Source organism: Ambystoma mexicanum, chromosome 2q (assembly GCF_040938575.1).
Source record: "Ambystoma mexicanum isolate Mex_15411 chromosome 2q, UKY_AmexF1_1, whole genome shotgun sequence".
NCBI classification, from domain to species: Eukaryota; Metazoa; Chordata; class Amphibia; order Caudata; family Ambystomatidae; genus Ambystoma; species Ambystoma mexicanum.
Window position 1 is genome coordinate 278,118,880 of NC_090924.1, and position 18,054 is coordinate 278,136,933.

The following is an 18,054-nucleotide window of genomic DNA, read 5'->3' on the forward strand; positions in this document are numbered from 1 at the left end:
CATCAGTGTGTAATGTTCTCCAAGCATTTTCCAGCCCCAGCGAATGTATGCCCTCTTTAATAGTAGCGGAAGATCGCATAAGAACTCTCTGAGTGTGGGTGAATCTGTCTAGATTCAGATCTAGGATAGTGTTAAATACCCCCCACAATATAGGGATCAGTGGATATCAGGCAAGTTTGTCCAAGATGTCGGTATACAACTGTGGGTCATCAGCCTTGGGGCCATAAACATTCAGCAACAACACTTCTCTCCCTGCAAGGGAACCATACACCAAAACATATCCACCCAAATGATCTACCTTTGCATGTTTGCATTGGAATGGGAGAGATTTGTGCACCAGGGCCATGACTCCCGTAGCCTGTGGGGAGTATGAATGTACAGAAGCGGTTTCCACCCCAGTACTGCTAAGAGGGAATGGGTTTACTGCAAGTACAGAATTTGAACTTTGTGTCTTGCGACATATAGGTGTATCTCTCCTGCTGCTTGACTGGATTACCCAGGCCACAGACATTCCAACTAAGGCAGGTTATGTCTCCAATCTGGGTACAGAGTGGTTAGTATTTTCTTCTATAGTATATTGACCATCCCATTACCTCTAATTTTCTCTCTGCACCTGTCACTCTCCTATCTTTAAGTGTAGTAAGTACCAAGTGCTGTTTTAACTTCCCCCTTCCACATCCCCCCTGAAACTAGGTAGATGATAGCCCCAAGTAACACCCTGAACTATTAACGCAACATTGCATGGGGAAGCCGGTGCACAGGTCCACTCGGGTCAGCACAGGACTTAGACACAGAAAAAAATGAGTGTTCAAGTACTTCTTATTTAACTGTCCCTGCTAGGGGTAACACGTTCACCATCCAACTGTAGGCCTGGCAATAAGAAAGTGTCCGTTCTCAGCATCCCAGCGGATAACAAAGCAGCAACAAAGCCGTGTAAAACCTTCCATGTACAGTGATCCACAGGGCATGTGAGGACGGAGGAGAGTAAGTCACCTTCACAAGGACAGCCATTGGAGATCTTGGTCAGGGTTCAGATTGGCGGTAAAGTCTCATCCAAAAAGGTCATGCCTTTGCCAGGTAATGTGAAAAAAGAATGTCGTGTTGTTCCACTCCACACATAGCTTGGCAGGCTATAACATTGCATATTTCAAATTACTGTCCCGCAGTCATTTCTTAACCGCCAAGAAGGATTTCCTCTCCTGCTGATTGGCCACTAAGAAATCGGGATAGATGTGTATTCTTTTCAACCCCAACATCAGCTCTCCTTGTTTACGGGCCACCCAACGGATAGTGTCACGATCCCAGTAAGTAAGAATACGAGCAATGATGGGCTGTTGAGGTACACCAGGTCTGGGTTTAGGAGCCAGGGATCTATGGGTGCGTTTGATGCAAACTTCAGCGATAATGCTGGATTCCCCAGACGTGGCAGCAGAGTGGTCTCTATCCACAGTTTGAAGGATGTTTCAGTATTACTCTCAGGAACTCCTGTAATGCAAATGTTATTGCGGCGGGACCGTGATTTTCAAGTCATCAATCTTCTTCTCCACCTGGAGCACTCACCTGGAAAGTGTAGCAAGTTCATCTCTCATGGTGGACATATCGCTCTCTACTGTGCCCACTTTTGTCTCAGCCTCCGCTAAACGTTGATCAGTCTTATCTATGCATATTTTAATAGAGTCTATGGTGCTGGTCGTGTCATCAAGTTTGCTCTGTACTTTGGCAAATTGTTCTTGCATAAATGCCATCATACGTTGAGCTTCAGTAAGTTCCATTGGTATTGCTTCTAATTACATATCTACGGTCGCTCTGCCGGCAGTCGATGGCTTAGGAGTGGATTTGGTGTATTGGCTCAGGGAGCATTGGTTTTTGTGCTCCCTTTTGTCATACTGCACAAGGACAAGGATCACTGTACAAGGTTGAGAGCGCTGCAGGGGTATCAACTATCTTAATCCAGCAATCCATAGTGCATTGATGAGAGCAGGCCAATGGTTATCCACTTGCCATGAGGGCGCAGTCAATAAGGATTGATTCCAGAATGGTGAGCGGTGGAGTAGCAGCCTAGTCCTCTCCATGAAGGTATTTTCAAGATATTATGAACTCAAAGAAGAAGAAAGAAGAGGCTGAGAATCCTTCTTCAAAAAAACCCAAACAGCTTTTGGAAATGGATGATACTCCTAACATTCAGGATGTCTACAAAATCCTTCCCCAGGTGGCCCAGGATGTCCGTGGGGTTAAACATTCTCTGGCTGATCTCAACTTGAAAACATGTCAACTGGATGGTAGAGTGTCTGATTTGGAAAAATCATCACTGTCTATGAGCACAGAAATTAAGGGCTGCTTTCAGGCTTACAACAATCTGAAATCTGATTTACAGAAAGAAAAAGAATGACGTTTGGATTTGGAAATAAAAGTACGGGCAAATAACATCAGACTGGTTGTGGTGGAAGACTTGGCTGATAATGAAGATTTGATCCCTTTGGTCATCCACATTTTTAAGGAAAGTTTCAACTATGATTCCATATCTCTGGGTGATATTGACAATGCTTGCAGGATTGGTAAACATCTGGGGTCAAAGGCAAGACGCATCCTTGTGACTTCTGTTAGGCTCTACTAGATTGACAGGAAAAGCTGCCTTTAAAGGTAAACCTGTTTTTATCTACCCAGATTTTCCTAAAGAAATTTTACTCGTAAGGAAGTCCTTTAAAAGGGCAAAAGATCTGGCCAAACAGCTAAATTTGAAAGCATTCCTGTCCAAAAGTAATTTGTTAACGGTTGTGCTGCCTGATGGTGAGAAGAGCACTTCTGACCCTGCTCAAGCACTGCACTGGATAGAACAACATAAAGGAGGGATAGCTGCCTCTATTCCCCTCAATTAGAATTGTTTTATGACCCCTTGTGATCACCCTAAATTGTTATGGTTAACATATTTTATTCTAATTTTCATGTTTAAAGACCGTGTTTTTACTTTTGTAAATGGCGCTGTGAGAACACGCAAGTTTAATGTTTCTCTGTTTCAAACACATACATTAGAACCTTGCTTTGCCTGTGTGCTGTACGCACGCCGCACACTGACGTATGAAACCCTTACGCAGTTCAGTCAATTTCGTATTATTTCAGGATGAATGGCTGCAGCGTAATAGGCTGAGCAGCGTTGTTTTTAAATTTGGATCGGTGTTCGGTAACGTGTAAAGCTTCATTGTCACTCGTGTTGTGATTCATCGCTTTCTGGGCTTTCTGGGCTTTCTCGGCTGGATGCGCTTTGAGTAAAGGACCTAACGTCACGGCGGTCTGCTGACCCAGGAAGAGAAAACGTATGTGTCGTGTTGGTCTGCTTTGCTTGGAAGTTGGCTGCCTCCAAACAGCTGACCTGTTTTCAGCCACACTATGTTTGGGGATCAGACTTCAACCGGTGAGTGAAGACATGCATGCCTCCAGGAATAACGCTGCGTACCACAGAATCACAGGGGTCAGACTTTCTGCTTTTCCCACAGTTCTGAAGGAATTTATTGCATTGTATCCTCTCATATATATGGCTATCTTCATGAACCCTTCTACATTACACTCTCGTTATGACTGAAACATTCGTATGGTTCCGCCTTAAAGGATTTACATAGTGACAACATGCACTTTTTCTGAGACTTGTTGTGGAACATGCCAGCGACAGGGATTTGCTGCAATACCATCTATGGTTTATGTCATCTTGGTTGTAATTCCTGCACGTTTATTTTGATAGGGGTTTACTTTCATTTTTGTGCAACATTGTATGTTATTGGGAACAAGACTTGCAGGGGTATTTTCATTTAACGGTTCACCTATATTTTGTTCAATTGAGGCCCTATATTACACATATGCAATGTGAATTTATTACTGGACACACACATTTAGATGAATGTTACAGGGTTGATTTTTAGGGATCTGTTGATGTTAGGTCTTTACATAAATGAAACTTACTGAGACACGACGGAACACTGCTTTAAAGTACTTGGTGAGCATTTTTTCACAACGTTTTCTTATGAATATGGTGTAGTATTTATGAAAGGTTTTGGATATGGCACTTCTTCAATCCTTAATTTTTCAACCGCTGGCCCAGTGGATGTGTTGCAAAGGATCTAATCAGGCTACCTTTACTAGTTTTGTTGAGTGTAGAGGAAGCAATCAGAGTGTTTAGGGGAGTGAACATGTTCTTCTAGGTGTTCATTATTAATGCTTAATATGTGGGGTTTGATAAAATTATATTCTGCTGCTCCTTTTGGGGTTTGGGGTTTGCATTGACAAGCTGGTGTTGGTGATTCCAATAATGGATCATTTTAATACTGGTGAACTATTTTTCACCCAATCTAAGATTCACTTTAATGTTTTTACCACATTGTTACATTGTTGCACGTATAGATATTTATCTTCTCTTTAACCAGAGTCCTCTACAAGGATGGGGTGGGTTGATCACTGGGGTCCTTCATTTTTACTTTAAGTTCACTTTTTAGATAGTTTATTCTTTGAGTTCTCTAGGCATTTGGGAGAGGTCTGGATAGACTTCACAGTTTAGACTGTTTCTTTAGATGATACTTTATTTTATTTTTTTGATTTTCCTTTTTTTCGTGTGCTCTGTTAAGTGTGTAGCTTTGCTGCAAAGTCAAATAGCATGAATAAAGAAGGTTAATGTGTAGTGACTTGGAATGCAAATGGAATTAACAATTCCATTAAAAGAAAAAAGGTATTTACGGTTCTAGACGAAATGAAGGTAGATAAATGCTTTCTTCAAGAAACTCATATTTTAGCTGATGAAATTAAAACATTAGAGAAATATTGGGTTGGTTGTGCTGTGGGCTCCTCTTTCTCTTCAAGACCACAGGAAGTTGATATCTTAGTTCAAAAAAATGCACCGATTAAAATTCTGAAAGAGTGTGCTGATAATGAGGGGAGAATGGTTGCTTTGCTGATCGTGATTCAGGGGGATCAATTGGTTTTGTGCAATATTTATGCGCCCATTTTGGACAATGGTACTTTTTTAGAATGGTGGGCCAGACATTACTAGGTTTGAATTCACCAAATGTCCTCCTTGAGGGTGATTTTAATATTACGCAAAGGAAAACAAGGGGCACACTTGAATGCCTGGTTCACACCCCAACTTAATGATCTAAGAAAGCAGAAAAGAAAGCTGCAAGCTATCTGGTGCAATTCGACTACCGACAACAACAAAGACAAATTAGCCGAACTATCCAAACGCTATAAGAAAGAGATTATCTACACGAAAAAAAGTATTTGACGACAGAATCACAAAAGCCAAATCAAACACGAACAAACTCTTTTCCATCCTCCGTGAAATGGAATCCCCCCTACAACCAGTTGACACTGTCCCAAAGGATAAGATATGGTGCACTAACATACCAAATGCCCTATCGAATAAAATGTGCTCCGTCCAACTCAAAATAACAAAAAAAAGACTCTCTGCCCTTCTCTGATCTACAAATACCACCGCCCTCTAAGCACAATACTATTCCACCTTTCAGTTTCAAAACCATCTCAATCTTTGATACTGAAAAGGTCATTCTCTCCTTGAAACCCTCCAACTGCAAGGGCGACAGTTGCCCAGCGCAAATAATAAAGGATGCAGCCAGAGACCTAGCCCCCTTTATCTCAAAGCTCATTAACTCCTCCAAACACAGTACCTGCTAACCTGAAAGAATCATGGGTCCTTCCCTTACTCAAAAAACAAACCCTCGATCCCTCCATCCCCACTAACTATAGACCCATCACTACCGTACCATTCCTACTCAAAATCTTGACAGAGTATCCTACTTACAAATTCAAGACTGCCTGGAAGTTAATCATCTGCTAGGCTCTCAGCAATCGGGATTCCGCCCTCTCCATGGTACCGAAACTGCCCTGCTAGACCGTAAGTCAAAAATTGAGGAGTTAAAGAATAGTGATAAAACAGCTTTGCTACTTCTACTGGACCTGTCAGCAGCCTTTGACTTGGTGGACCATGCAGTTTTATGCAGCCACCTCAGGCTCGCTGCCAATTTCACAGGAGATGCCATAGCCTGGGTCCAATCCTTTCTAGCCAAACGGACTATGAGAATTTTCTCTACCTCCACCTGTGCTGATCCTATCCTAATAACATGCGGAGTCCCACAGGGATCCTGTGTCGCACCCACCATGTATAACATTTTCACCAAGCCACTATTCGACAAGTTGGAAAGACTGGGTGTCACCTACACTAATTATGCAGATGACACCCAGATCCTCATACCCCTTTCGGGCAACTATGAAATGGACCTGGCCTTGGTGAACAAGATATACATCCTCATTCAGGCATGGATGGCGACCCACAGCCTCTGCCTGAACGACGATAAAACTGAGATTCTGCTCCTCGGATCCAACCCCAACCTAAAAAAACAAACCCCAAACTACGCATCCTTCAACATTGACAACAATATCATTAAGGTTATGCCTGAGGTTAAAACTCTAGGATTCTATCTGGACTCTTCTTTCACCATGAAAAACTAACTCTCTCTCTTCCACAACAGCTTACACCTGTAAATTAATCCGAGCTGCCAGAGTATTCCTCTCTAGTGCCAGCTGTATCACCTTGGCTAATGCTCTTATCATGTCTGGACTAGACTACTGCAACGCCCTGTACTCAGGAGCTAACAAGTATGTTACTGACAAACTCCAAAGACTGCAAAACAATACCCTAAGAGCAGTGTTGAACATCCCATACAGAGAGCACATCTCTAAATTCCGGAAAGAGGCCCATTGGCTAAAAATAAAGGACACAATCCTCCTCAAAACCATATCCATTACTTCCAAATGCCTCAACAACATAGCACCCCCTTACTTTTCAGAAAAAATCACCAGGAAATCCACAACCCGACCCTTGAGATCGGCCAACACATTTCTGCTCAAAATCCCTAAATTTAAACTGACTACGGCTGGAGGAACTAGCTTCCCAGTCAAAGCCACGCAAGTATGGAATACACTCCCTATAGACCTTAGACGTCCCCTACCCTATGTCAGATTCAGAACCAATGCTCTCAAATGGCTCCGCTCTAATGACCCATAACCACTACACCCTGACAGCCACTGCACCTGACATTACTACTGCGACTTACACTTCAGACCTGCTTGCCCATCATTGCAGCTGTAGGTGCTCACTAACTTATGCTATGTTAAGTCTGACCCGTGTCTTGTATCTAACCAGTCATATCTGTCCATGCTCCACGAATGGCATTTGTCTATACTTTTCCACTTACTGTATTCACAGTGTATTCACCTGTATCCATGAATGACAAATGCCTGTACTGCTTCATTTACTGTACTACACACTGTATCCACATTTATGCACAAGCCTGTGACAGGCAATGTAACTAAGCTTTCAGAATTCTTGTACTGCTGCGCCCAGCTGCCCAAGGGCTTGGTGCGCATTATCAAATTAATAAACAAACAAACAAACAAACTATTGTGAACACGATGCTTGATAGAAGTCTTGCTAGAAGGGCTAGCCGGATTGATCCACATCATCAAGCACTCATATCGCTCATGGAAGAGCATAACTTAAAAGATAATTGCCGGCTTACGCATTCTGACATACGAGAATATAGTTTTTTCTCAGGAGCACATGGAGTATACTAGAGGCTAGACATGCTTCTCACCGGTGGTTCTTTGTCTGAAAATTCTATTTCATGTGAAAGTGGTAATATTCTAGTGAGCGACCATGCTCCTGTTAATATGCATCTCAAATTAAAATGTTAATGTTGTAGATCATCTTCTTGGAAACGAAATACATTTATATTGATGGATGAGGATATTCTAGATAGGATTGTTTCTGAAGCCAATTTTTTTGTTGGGGAGAATCGTACAGGTGAGGTTAGTCTAGGAACTGTTTGGGAGGCTTTTAAATGTTCTATGCGTGGGATTTGTTTAAGTTGTCTAGTGGTAAACAAAAGAAAGAAGGTAATGCTAAACAGGAACTTGAAAAGAAAATCAAAGCTGTCTCTCGTGATCTGATGAATGGTCTGACAGATTCAACAAAAATAGGGATTTTAAAGAGAGAGATGGACGGAATACTCACTATGAAGGCTGAACGAAGCTTGTTTTATTCTCACTACAATTACTTTGAAAAGGGGGAAAAATGCAACAGATGGCTCGTATACAGGTTGAAAAAGAAATATTCTGAATCGGCTATAAACTCTATCATTGACACAGATGGTAAGAAAATGTTTAACCCAAAACATATCAACCGTGTTTTCCATAATTATTACATGGATCTTTATCACAATGAGGCAGGGATTACAGGAAATGGCAAGGATTTCTTTGGTAATCTAACGATCCCTAAGATCTCTGATGCTGAGAGTCTGATTCTGGGCACTGAGTTATTGGTTGATAAATTGAAAACCGCTATCTCCAGGTTGAATACAGGTAAATCCCCTGGTCCAGATGGACTCCCAATTGAATTTTATAAAATTCAACCTAATTCGGCCCTTGAACTATTGAAAAATATGCATCTTTCTTGCAAAATGAATAAGAAGTTGCTCTTGAGTACTTGTCATGCTTCAATCTCTGTTTTTTTTTAAAAAAAGGGAACAGACAGCAATCTTCCTTCAAGCTATCACCCTATTAGTCTTATTAACACAGACAACAAAATCCTGTCTAAAGTTTTGGCTTTAAGAATGGAAAGATTTCTTCCAAAACTGATCAACTTGAACAATCTGGCTTTATGAAAAACAGATGCACCTCTAGTAATATTTGTAAACTACTATATACTATGGAAAAGGCATATGAAGGTTATTATGATGCTTTTGTCTTTTCTCTTGATGCTGAAAAAGCGTTCGATAGAGTGAACTGGGAGTACTTATATTCTGTTTTGAGGGAAATTAACCTTGGTAATGAGTTCATCTCTTGGGTTCAGTTGTTGTATACCAATCCAACTGCAGATGTTAAAAGAAATGGGACCAAGTCCGAGCCATTCTGTTTGGAATGGGGTACCAGACAGGGTTGTTCCTTTACACTGCTTTTGTTCATACTAGAAATTGAACCACTGGCTATTGCACTCAAAACAGATCCTGGTTTGTATGGTGTCAAATGTTGGGGAGTCACGAAGAAAATCTGGTTGTACGCTGATGATCTGTTATTGGTTTTTCAAAACTTGGCGATTTCTGTCCCATGCCTGATGCAGATTTGAACCAACTTTAAAAAAACATCAGGCTACAAAGTTAATTGGCTTAAATCAGAGGTTTGCCACTTACTAACATATGCGATAACATTCTAGTCACTGGCTTGGGTTTTAGATGGTGTGATGTTAGACTACGTTATTTAGGTTTTTGGTTGACGCCATCTGTTTATAATATGATTGAAGAAAACATGTGTGTTGTCTGTGATGACTGTAAAATGGATCTGGAAAGGTGGTCGCTTCTTAACTTGTCAATGTGGGACAAGGTCAACGCCGTTAAGATGAATTTGGCTCCAAAAATAAATTATATTACTGGTATGCTTCCTCTAAAAATTTAAAATCAGTACTGGCAGGACCTGGATCATATGATTCAAGAATTTATATGAGACAGGAAACTGCCAAGGCTTAGAATTTGGAAATTACAGCTTCCAACAGATCAAGGCAGACTGGGGGTTCCAAATTTTAAGGCATATCACTTGGCCTTTTTTGCACAATTTTTTATTCCCTTCCTAAATGAGGTTCCAGATCCTTGGGCAGTTGCCGAATCTAGTGCCTTTGGCCCACTTGGTCCTGAAGCTTTACTTTCTACAAATACAAAAGATTGTGGCTGTATATCTATTGTGACGGGATCTTTACGCACTGCATGGTGTGAGCTGTTAGAGCGACGGGGCAAAGATGCATTTAAATTCCAAAGGGCATCCATTTGGATGAATCCAAAGATCAGAGATAACACCAATACATTTTTTTGTCCTGACTCGTTTCTCTGTGGTATTAAAAAGATTTGTGGTCTGGGTATAGATACCTGTTGGATGACGGCAAATGAGGTTAGGGACAAATGGGACTTTAAGAATTTATCCGACTCCGCCTATTGGGTGTTTGAAGAAGTCAGTGGGGGAAGTTGAATGGACAAATACTTTGGATTTGGACATCTTTCTTGCTCGTCCAAAGAAGGGTGAGGGTGGGCTTGCAAGAATATTGTATACAATAATGGTGACACATTTTAAAGGTAATGACCAGTTGCGGGAGGAATGAGCAGAAAGATTGATTTTGATATTTCGCCTGAGAATTGGCAAGATATTTGCAGAAATGTTGCTCTCTGATCGGTTAATTTGGGTGAGAGATCTCAACAAATTAAAATTTTAAACCGAGTTTATTGGTGCCCAGAAAGATTTTAAAAAAGAGGTCTTTCAAACAGTGATGATTGTTGGGGCTGCTTACATGAAATTGGCAACTTGGAACACATGTTGTGAAGTTGTTTACGTTTTTGTGATTTTTGGGTTGATGTCTGTGAGGCTTGTGTGAGGATTGTGGATCTGAATCTGAATTTAGATTTCAAAACAGTGATATTGGGAGATGATTCTGGGTTACATAAACTGAGTCCTGCTGAGAAGAAATTGCTCTTCAGGGGTTCGATTGTAGGCAAGCGACTAATTCTCTGAGGGTGGAGGACGAATATTGCTCCTATGTTTGACGAATGGGTTGAGGAGATGCACAGACTCTCGAAAGTGGAAAAGATGTATTATAAAACTGAAGAATAAATCGACCGTGTAGGAAGGAGGGGACCATAGAACAGAATAAGCCCCCAAGAGCAGGAAACAAGGACAATAAATCCCAACAAGGTAAGCGAAGAAGCCAGGAGAAACGGGAAGAATTTAACCTGTAGGCCCTTTAAGACAAGGTTACAGTATCTGAGATGGATGGGGATGCAGATCTTACTCATACATCAACAATCAGACCGACTCAGAAAAAGTAGTTCTCCCTCTTTGTTCTATTGAGGAATCTAACTGCTCTTGTCTTCCTCAGATGAGCATCTGCTTTTGGAAACTCTCCAATGTTCAGGTCAATCTTCGAAATCACCAACGCTGAACATGAACGATCACTATAGAACACAGCCCTCCCCAGTCCTTGGGCAGCTTCATATATGCTCTGGATCCACAGGCCCAGTAGTGGTCCATTATCACTATTGTTCCATCCTTCATTCCTGGTACATCGAACATTCAACTGCACTGCTGATTTTCTCCAACATTTCTTGTGCCATTTTTTCTGAAGCACAGCTCTGCACTAGCCAGAGGCACTATCTGCAATCGGCCTCCTTTATCCTCAACCCATGTCAGCAACTTTGCAAGCTTCGGCCAGAGAGGTTTGCATCCCTTCTCCACACAATCTATAACTGGTTTATGATGTCCTGTTACTGCCGCAGCTCTGTATACAACTATGTCTCCTTCCCATCCAGCTGGAGAAAGCACTGTCCCTCAGATTTGCATCTGGCCTCTCTCCTTGCAACTTCATATTTTTTTTAAATGTATTTATTTTATTTTATTAATTTCAAATCATCAACACTTAACTGGTTATCATCATTGATACAATATACAGCGCTTTTTCTTGTGTAACCCCCAACTGTCCCCCGTGCCCCCAACAAGACCACAATCAGTTTGGTATGTGCACCAGTACCTTGTTCTGGTTATGAGCTTCCTGCTTCGTCCATTGCAACTTTGTATTTCTTCATCATTCTTTCCTTAGCAATTGAGCTTTTATTTATTTCCCATCTGATTTCTGCTCCCTTCATTCCAGTCTGTTTGTATCTTATCACATGATCTCTGGTGTGTGCTCTTGCTCTTGTCTTCAAATCTTGAACATAATCATCTTCTTCTGGAGCTTGCCATTCAGTCACCCATATCAAGGATTCTCTTCGACCCTGGAACCGACCTCTTGTATGGCAGAGCGCAAGGTGAGTCAGGCAATGAGCTGTCTAGATGTCTATTTCTATAGCTATGAATATCTTCGACTTCCCCATAGCATAAGGTAGGAGAGCACAAACATAGCAACTCTCCTCAGAGGTACTTTTTCCCACCTTTTTCATGTGCTGATACCACATGTTATTCCCCAAATGTGCTGCAATGTCTAGATAATTATTTAACTCATAATCATCTTGCCTTGTGCTTCTATTGGGTCTCTTTCTTGCCAAATGAGCTTGTGCATAACGGTCATGGAGTATATCAAAAACAGACCATCCTATGGGGGGAATCACAGGAACACTTTCCAGAGAAATGGGTGACGTCACATGTGTCACTGGTGTAGGGATAATCACATATGGCCTTGGTCTCTTTGCAACAGATAATTCTGCATAAGTCACTGGACTGGGAATAATCAAAGGGACTCCTACCTTTCTGGGACCACCGAAGTAGACAGTGTGGATTAGCAAAAATAGAAAGACAACGATAAATGCTGAGCACTTATATATTATGCACCAACACATGAGACTCCACCACTTTCAATTCTCCACACGTCGTTGAGTTTGCTCATTTTCTGGAACTGCATTATTTTCAACAGTCCACATCGTGCCTGTGTATACTTTTAAGGAAGGAAAAAACCTTTTTAATCAGGCAGCTCTGTGAAATGCTCAGGTAGCTGCCGAATCTGGTCAATTATCTCCATCAGTAACCGTCTAATTGCAAGGCGATTCTTAGGATCTTGCAGAAAAACAGAAATGTTAGTATTACGCCAAACAAGAGCAGGCTAAACTCATAGTATGTAAATAAATTAGCGTTAAGTAGTTTATGGACATCGACATTAGATAGAGCCATGAGTCTAACCAAAGAGAAACTCAGTGAGGAATGAACCTGGGAACTGCTCCCTTTTCCAGTCGTCACACTCAAAGTCAAGATCTGGCAATCAATTCAAGATTCCTGCGGCTCGAGAATGTTAGCTTTTTGCACTCCTACTAAAATATCTATAAAGAGTGTCTGAGGTGAGCCACAGTCCAAATGCACACTTGCATTTATTTAATCAGCAATCATGGCATCCTTCTTCCTCGTCATCGATCAGGTCTGCACGTGCTGAACTACTTCTTCTTGTCTTGATTCTGAATCAACGGGTGGGGGTGCATCGGTCTCACCAGCATGTGGCTTTACGTCGCCCAGGTGTATCAAGGCATGCCTTTCTAGGACTTTTACTGCTGAGGGAGTGATATTCTCAACTACAAAGGGTCCCCTAAAACGGGGCTCGTACCACTTCCTTGTGAAGTTGCGCACTAGGACTGGGTCTCCAATAAACAACGTGGGTGTAGGTAGTAGTTCTTTGTATCCGGATGCTGAAAGGTCTTCACCTGGGTCCTGAGACTGACACCCCTTACGCTTAAGTTGACCTGAAATGACTGAGATACTAGCGGTCATACATGTCCTATACGTACGTAACTCATTTCCTAACAATCCTCCCCCTCGATGCAGGAGATAGGGGCATTCTCATTCGACTCCCTGTTACTGTATCGTGGGGTGTGAGGTGGTGGTCGGACCCGGGCTAATATAATGCAAGGGGCAGGCAATTCAGCGATCCCTTCTTCAGTGACAATTTGAGTTTTGCGACTCTTTCTTTGGGAAGAGTGTTGAGTCTCTCACATATCCCGTTCACTTGCGGGTGATAAGCAGAAGAAAACTTGTGTTTTATGCTAAGCAATAAGCTGATCTGTTCAAATACTTCATCAACAAAATGGAGCTCATTGTCGGATCTCAGCACCTCACATACTCCCCATCTAGGAAAGACGTGTTGGACTAAAAACTTCACAGTGCAAGTGGCATTAGGGTGTGTACATGGACCTGCTTTGATCCATCTCGAAAAGGGGCACACCACCACTATCATATACCTATATCCACTACACACTTGCAGCATATCAACATAGTCAATATGTAAATACTGAAAAGGACCATTTGGTCAAGGAATCACTCCTCTGGTTGTGTGCCCAGCGGTAAACTTTTGACATACGATGCAATTTACTGCATAAAATGCAACGTGTTCTAACAGGTTTGGTACAAACCAGTCGTCTGCAATAGCTGCTGTGAGGCTTTCCATAGTTACATGTGCAGGGTAGTGCAGCTGTTCAAGCTCTACCGTTAATAAGGCTACAGGCATCATCGGCTTTCCAGTGCTGTCCTGTCACCACAATGCTTTAGAGGGGGATAAAGAACACCCCCTTTGTTTCCACAATTCTAGCTCTTCCTGTGGAGCACTGCCTTGAACCTCAACCAACTGCGTTCTTGACAAATGATTAAACCCTTCATTTACAATCATAATTGTGACAACTTTTTCTTTCACATTCGGAGTATCAAAACTTGAAATATCTGGTGAATATGCAACCCTTTTGGCCTCTTCGTCTGCGGCTTGGCTCCCGCGTCAGATAAAGTCACTGTACACTGTCACTTCCTGCCCTGCATGTTACTCGAGCGTGACAATAAGCGCCACCAATTCTGCTGCTGTGCCGAAAGGTGAGACGGTAGTCTTGCACTTGCTACTACTTCAAATTCTCCATTAGGTATATATGCCTTACCACAGCTGAACCTGAATCTCTTTCCCCATCAGTTTGATCAATTTTTGAAGACCCATCAATAAAGAGAACCCCCCCCCTGCTAGAGCATTCTCCTTTACTCTTGGAATATCATCATAGAACTCCTCGTAGTTCGAGCAATCATGCACATGCTCACCCGCTGTCGCAGGCTCAGCTACAAACGCAGTAGGGTTCTCTATTTTACACCTGACTACTTTAATTGCTGGATTCGATATAAGCACCTCATATGCAGAAGCCCTCTGAGATGTCAACGTACCCTTAGTCTTCTCTAAAATGGCAAACAATGCATGGTCAAAAAACAACGTCATAGAACACCCCATCACAATATTGGTAGACTTCTCAATGGCAAATGCGGCTGGTGCCAGCGATTGTTCGGAAGAAGTGTCCTCTCATAACTGGATCTAAAATCCCACTATAATATGCCAGAGGTTTGTACCCTAATGTAGGCCTCTGTGTAAGCACTGCAGTCATAACTGTCCCATTCGTGTGCGAAAATAAAAAAAACTCCTCAGAATAGTTGGGAATTCCTAAAACTGGAACTGCTCAATTCCTCAACCCTCCCTCCATTTCCTCAGTCCATTCTATTTTTTCCTTGTTCACTTGGGCTTTCTTTAGAGCGTGCAAAAGTGGTCTTACCCATTCTCTAACATAGTTGCACAATCCCAAAAACTGGCTGCATTTGCTTTATAGTGTGCGGTTTTACTGTTTTCATAATCACATCAGCTCTTTCAGGTGTGACTTTCTTCCCCTCATGTGAAATTAACTGACCTCTGTACAACAACTCTTCTTGACAATATTGCAACTTCTCTTTGTCTACTTTATATCCCTTATCTGCTTGAATAATCATTAACTGAATCGAGTCTCGCCTGCACTCATCTTCTGTTGTGCTACAAACTAAAATGTCATCAACGTATTGCAGCACAACATATTGCAAATCAATATTGCTTAGGTCCATTAGCAGGACCCTATTAAAGATCGATGGAGATTCACAGTACCCTTGTGGCAAACGAGTGCTCTTTAGCTTAGTCTGATGAAACGTAAATGACGTAAGGTCTTGGGAGTCCTTATGCAACGGGATCAAGAAAAATGCCTTTCTCAAGTCAATCACTGTGAAATATCTTGCCTCTGCTGGGATACTACATAGTATCATCGCCAATTTGGAACTAAAGGAAACTCTGCTTCTACAATCTGGTTAATTGGCCTCATATCCTGGATTAGTCTCCATGACCCCCGTTTCGATTTCTTCACAGGGTACACTGCGGTATTACACAGTGACTCTGACATCACTAAAATACCCTGTTCCATCATGGCTGATCTAGTCTTAAAAATACCCTCATCCTCCTCTCGAGACATGGGGCACTGTCTTGCTCATGGTAAAATTGCTCCTGGCTTCAATTTAATCTTAACCTCCCCTACCCCCTTCAGCAGGCCTACGTCATTGGGGCCTGTAGTCCGTAAAGAGGTTGTCACTTTTTCCAAATCCTCGTCCAAAAATGCAGGCTGTGGGACCTCTCTTATCTCTATTCTGAGCCAATATGTAATACTCATTTTGAATATTACTTCATCATCTGACGGATATCTCTAAGCATGTCTTTGTCAGTGACATCAGTCAATCTATACCCTTCCCCAATGGAAATCACTGTTCTCCATGGCCTGCCCCTGTCAACGGTTCCTTCGAGCATGGCCAATTCCCCCCGCACTATGGCTGCATCTAACCCTAGGGGAATAATCTGTCCCCTCTCTTCATCCATAGGTATCTGTGGCCTGAACAAAAACTCAGCAGGTATTCTCATAATCTTTCCCACTATGCTGGGCATCCATGTCAAAAAAATGCGCACCCCATAAAGAAAGCTCTAATGGCATTCCTCGCAGAGACATTTGCTCTGTAAACGCCAATATAAATTCACACACATTTAGATAATGTATCCCTGGAGTGGAACACACTATGGGTGTCGTTACGAGCTAGGCGGTAATGGAAAAACGATGCCGGTAAGGGATTACCAGCACCGCATACTGCTCTGGGCTATTACGACTCAACAACCCAGTATCAGCGCCACCACTGATACCGTACGCCCCCTTACCGGCATGCGCGCGGGCATCCAGCTGTTCGGTCTGGCAATACCGGGATGGCGCTAACAGGAGTGCATCACAAGTCATGCAGACATAATATACCGGCATCATGAAGGCGGTAATAAGCGAAACACCCGCAAACAGCAATGTGCAGTGTTCCCAACTGCCACAGTTGCACACAAAGAGCACAGGTGGAGGCAATGGAGTCTGGCCCAGCACAAAAGGAGCACACCCACACACCACACCCCTTTCCACACCAAAATGATACCACTTGCAGTAGCAATAATGGGGCTGGAGGACATGCTTGCACTGCTACACCAGCAACAACAAAAGGCACCACAGAGGAGACGCAGGAGGAGAAGAAGGGTGAGAAAGGCCCAGCAAGCCCCACCAGTGCAGCCATTAGTACCACGCAGGCAGCCTCCAATCCCTCGCACCAGAGCCAGTCCATTCAACCTAAACGCTGAGCAGATGCACACCCTGTACCATCTGGACTGGGACACCATCACCACCATTGTGGACATGATATACAACGACATTGTCAGCCTGATTGAAATACGCACCGCCACCCCCCCTCTACTGAAGGTAGTGTCTGTGTTCCACTTCCTGGCCACAGGCACCTACCAGCACACAGTGGGGCACATGCATGGCATATCACAACCCTTATTTTCTCGCATACTAAACCAAATGCTGATGCCCTCCTGAAGCACATATCCCTACCATTGACTGCCCAGGAGATCTTTGACACGAAAGTTGGCTTCCATGCACTCGCAGACATGCCAAACTGTATTGGTTCACTTGACTGCACCCATGTAGAATTGGTGGTCCCGCATGCCACGGAGGCAGTGTACCGCAATATAGCGCAATTGTAAGCTATATCACTCCATCAATGTACAGATGGTATGTGACTCAAGCAAGATCATCACACATTGTTGTGCCCGATTTCCCGGATCAACTCATGACTCATTGGTCCTGCGGAACTCCACGCTACCATGCTACATGGAGCGACATGCAGGACGACGTGCCTGGCTGCTTGGTAAGTCACATGACAGGCACATGGCAGTGTAATGGGGGGAGAGATGCACACACCACCATGGCGTCATTGTTGTGGTGACAGCACAAAGTCCACATCGCAAAACACTGTGCCCCAAAGCATCCCAAACTGAACATGACAACCAATCTCCATAGCAATGATGGAACCTGCACACCAATTACAACATGCCTAACTTCCAACCAGCCCACATCCCACAACACGTCCACCACCCATCATCAGACCCCACCCTCCGTAACACAATCCGCAACATGATGTGAGTATGCACAATGTAAATGTACGCAGCAATTCAGAACACAGGACAAGCATACATGAGAGTGCACAAATCAATTCCACCAAGGGAATACGCTGCTTGTCAAAGGGCCACCAGCACGGTAGCGCTGCATGTCACCATGGAGATAATAAGTGCTGAATGATAAATAATGC

The 18,054-nt window shown here is 42.9% G+C and overlaps 1 long non-coding RNA gene across 2 annotated transcripts in view; it reads left to right on the plus strand.

Moving 5' to 3' along the window:
* Window positions 1-3,163: 3,163 nt before the first annotated feature.
* LOC138569343 (uncharacterized) overlaps window positions 3,164-18,054 on the plus strand; it is a 460,996-nt gene continuing 446,105 nt past the window's right edge. For both annotated transcript variants that reach the window (XR_011303215.1, XR_011303214.1), the window contains exon 1: window positions 3,164-3,409. This is a non-coding gene — a long non-coding RNA (uncharacterized lncRNA). The remainder of the gene's footprint in view (window positions 3,410-18,054) is intronic.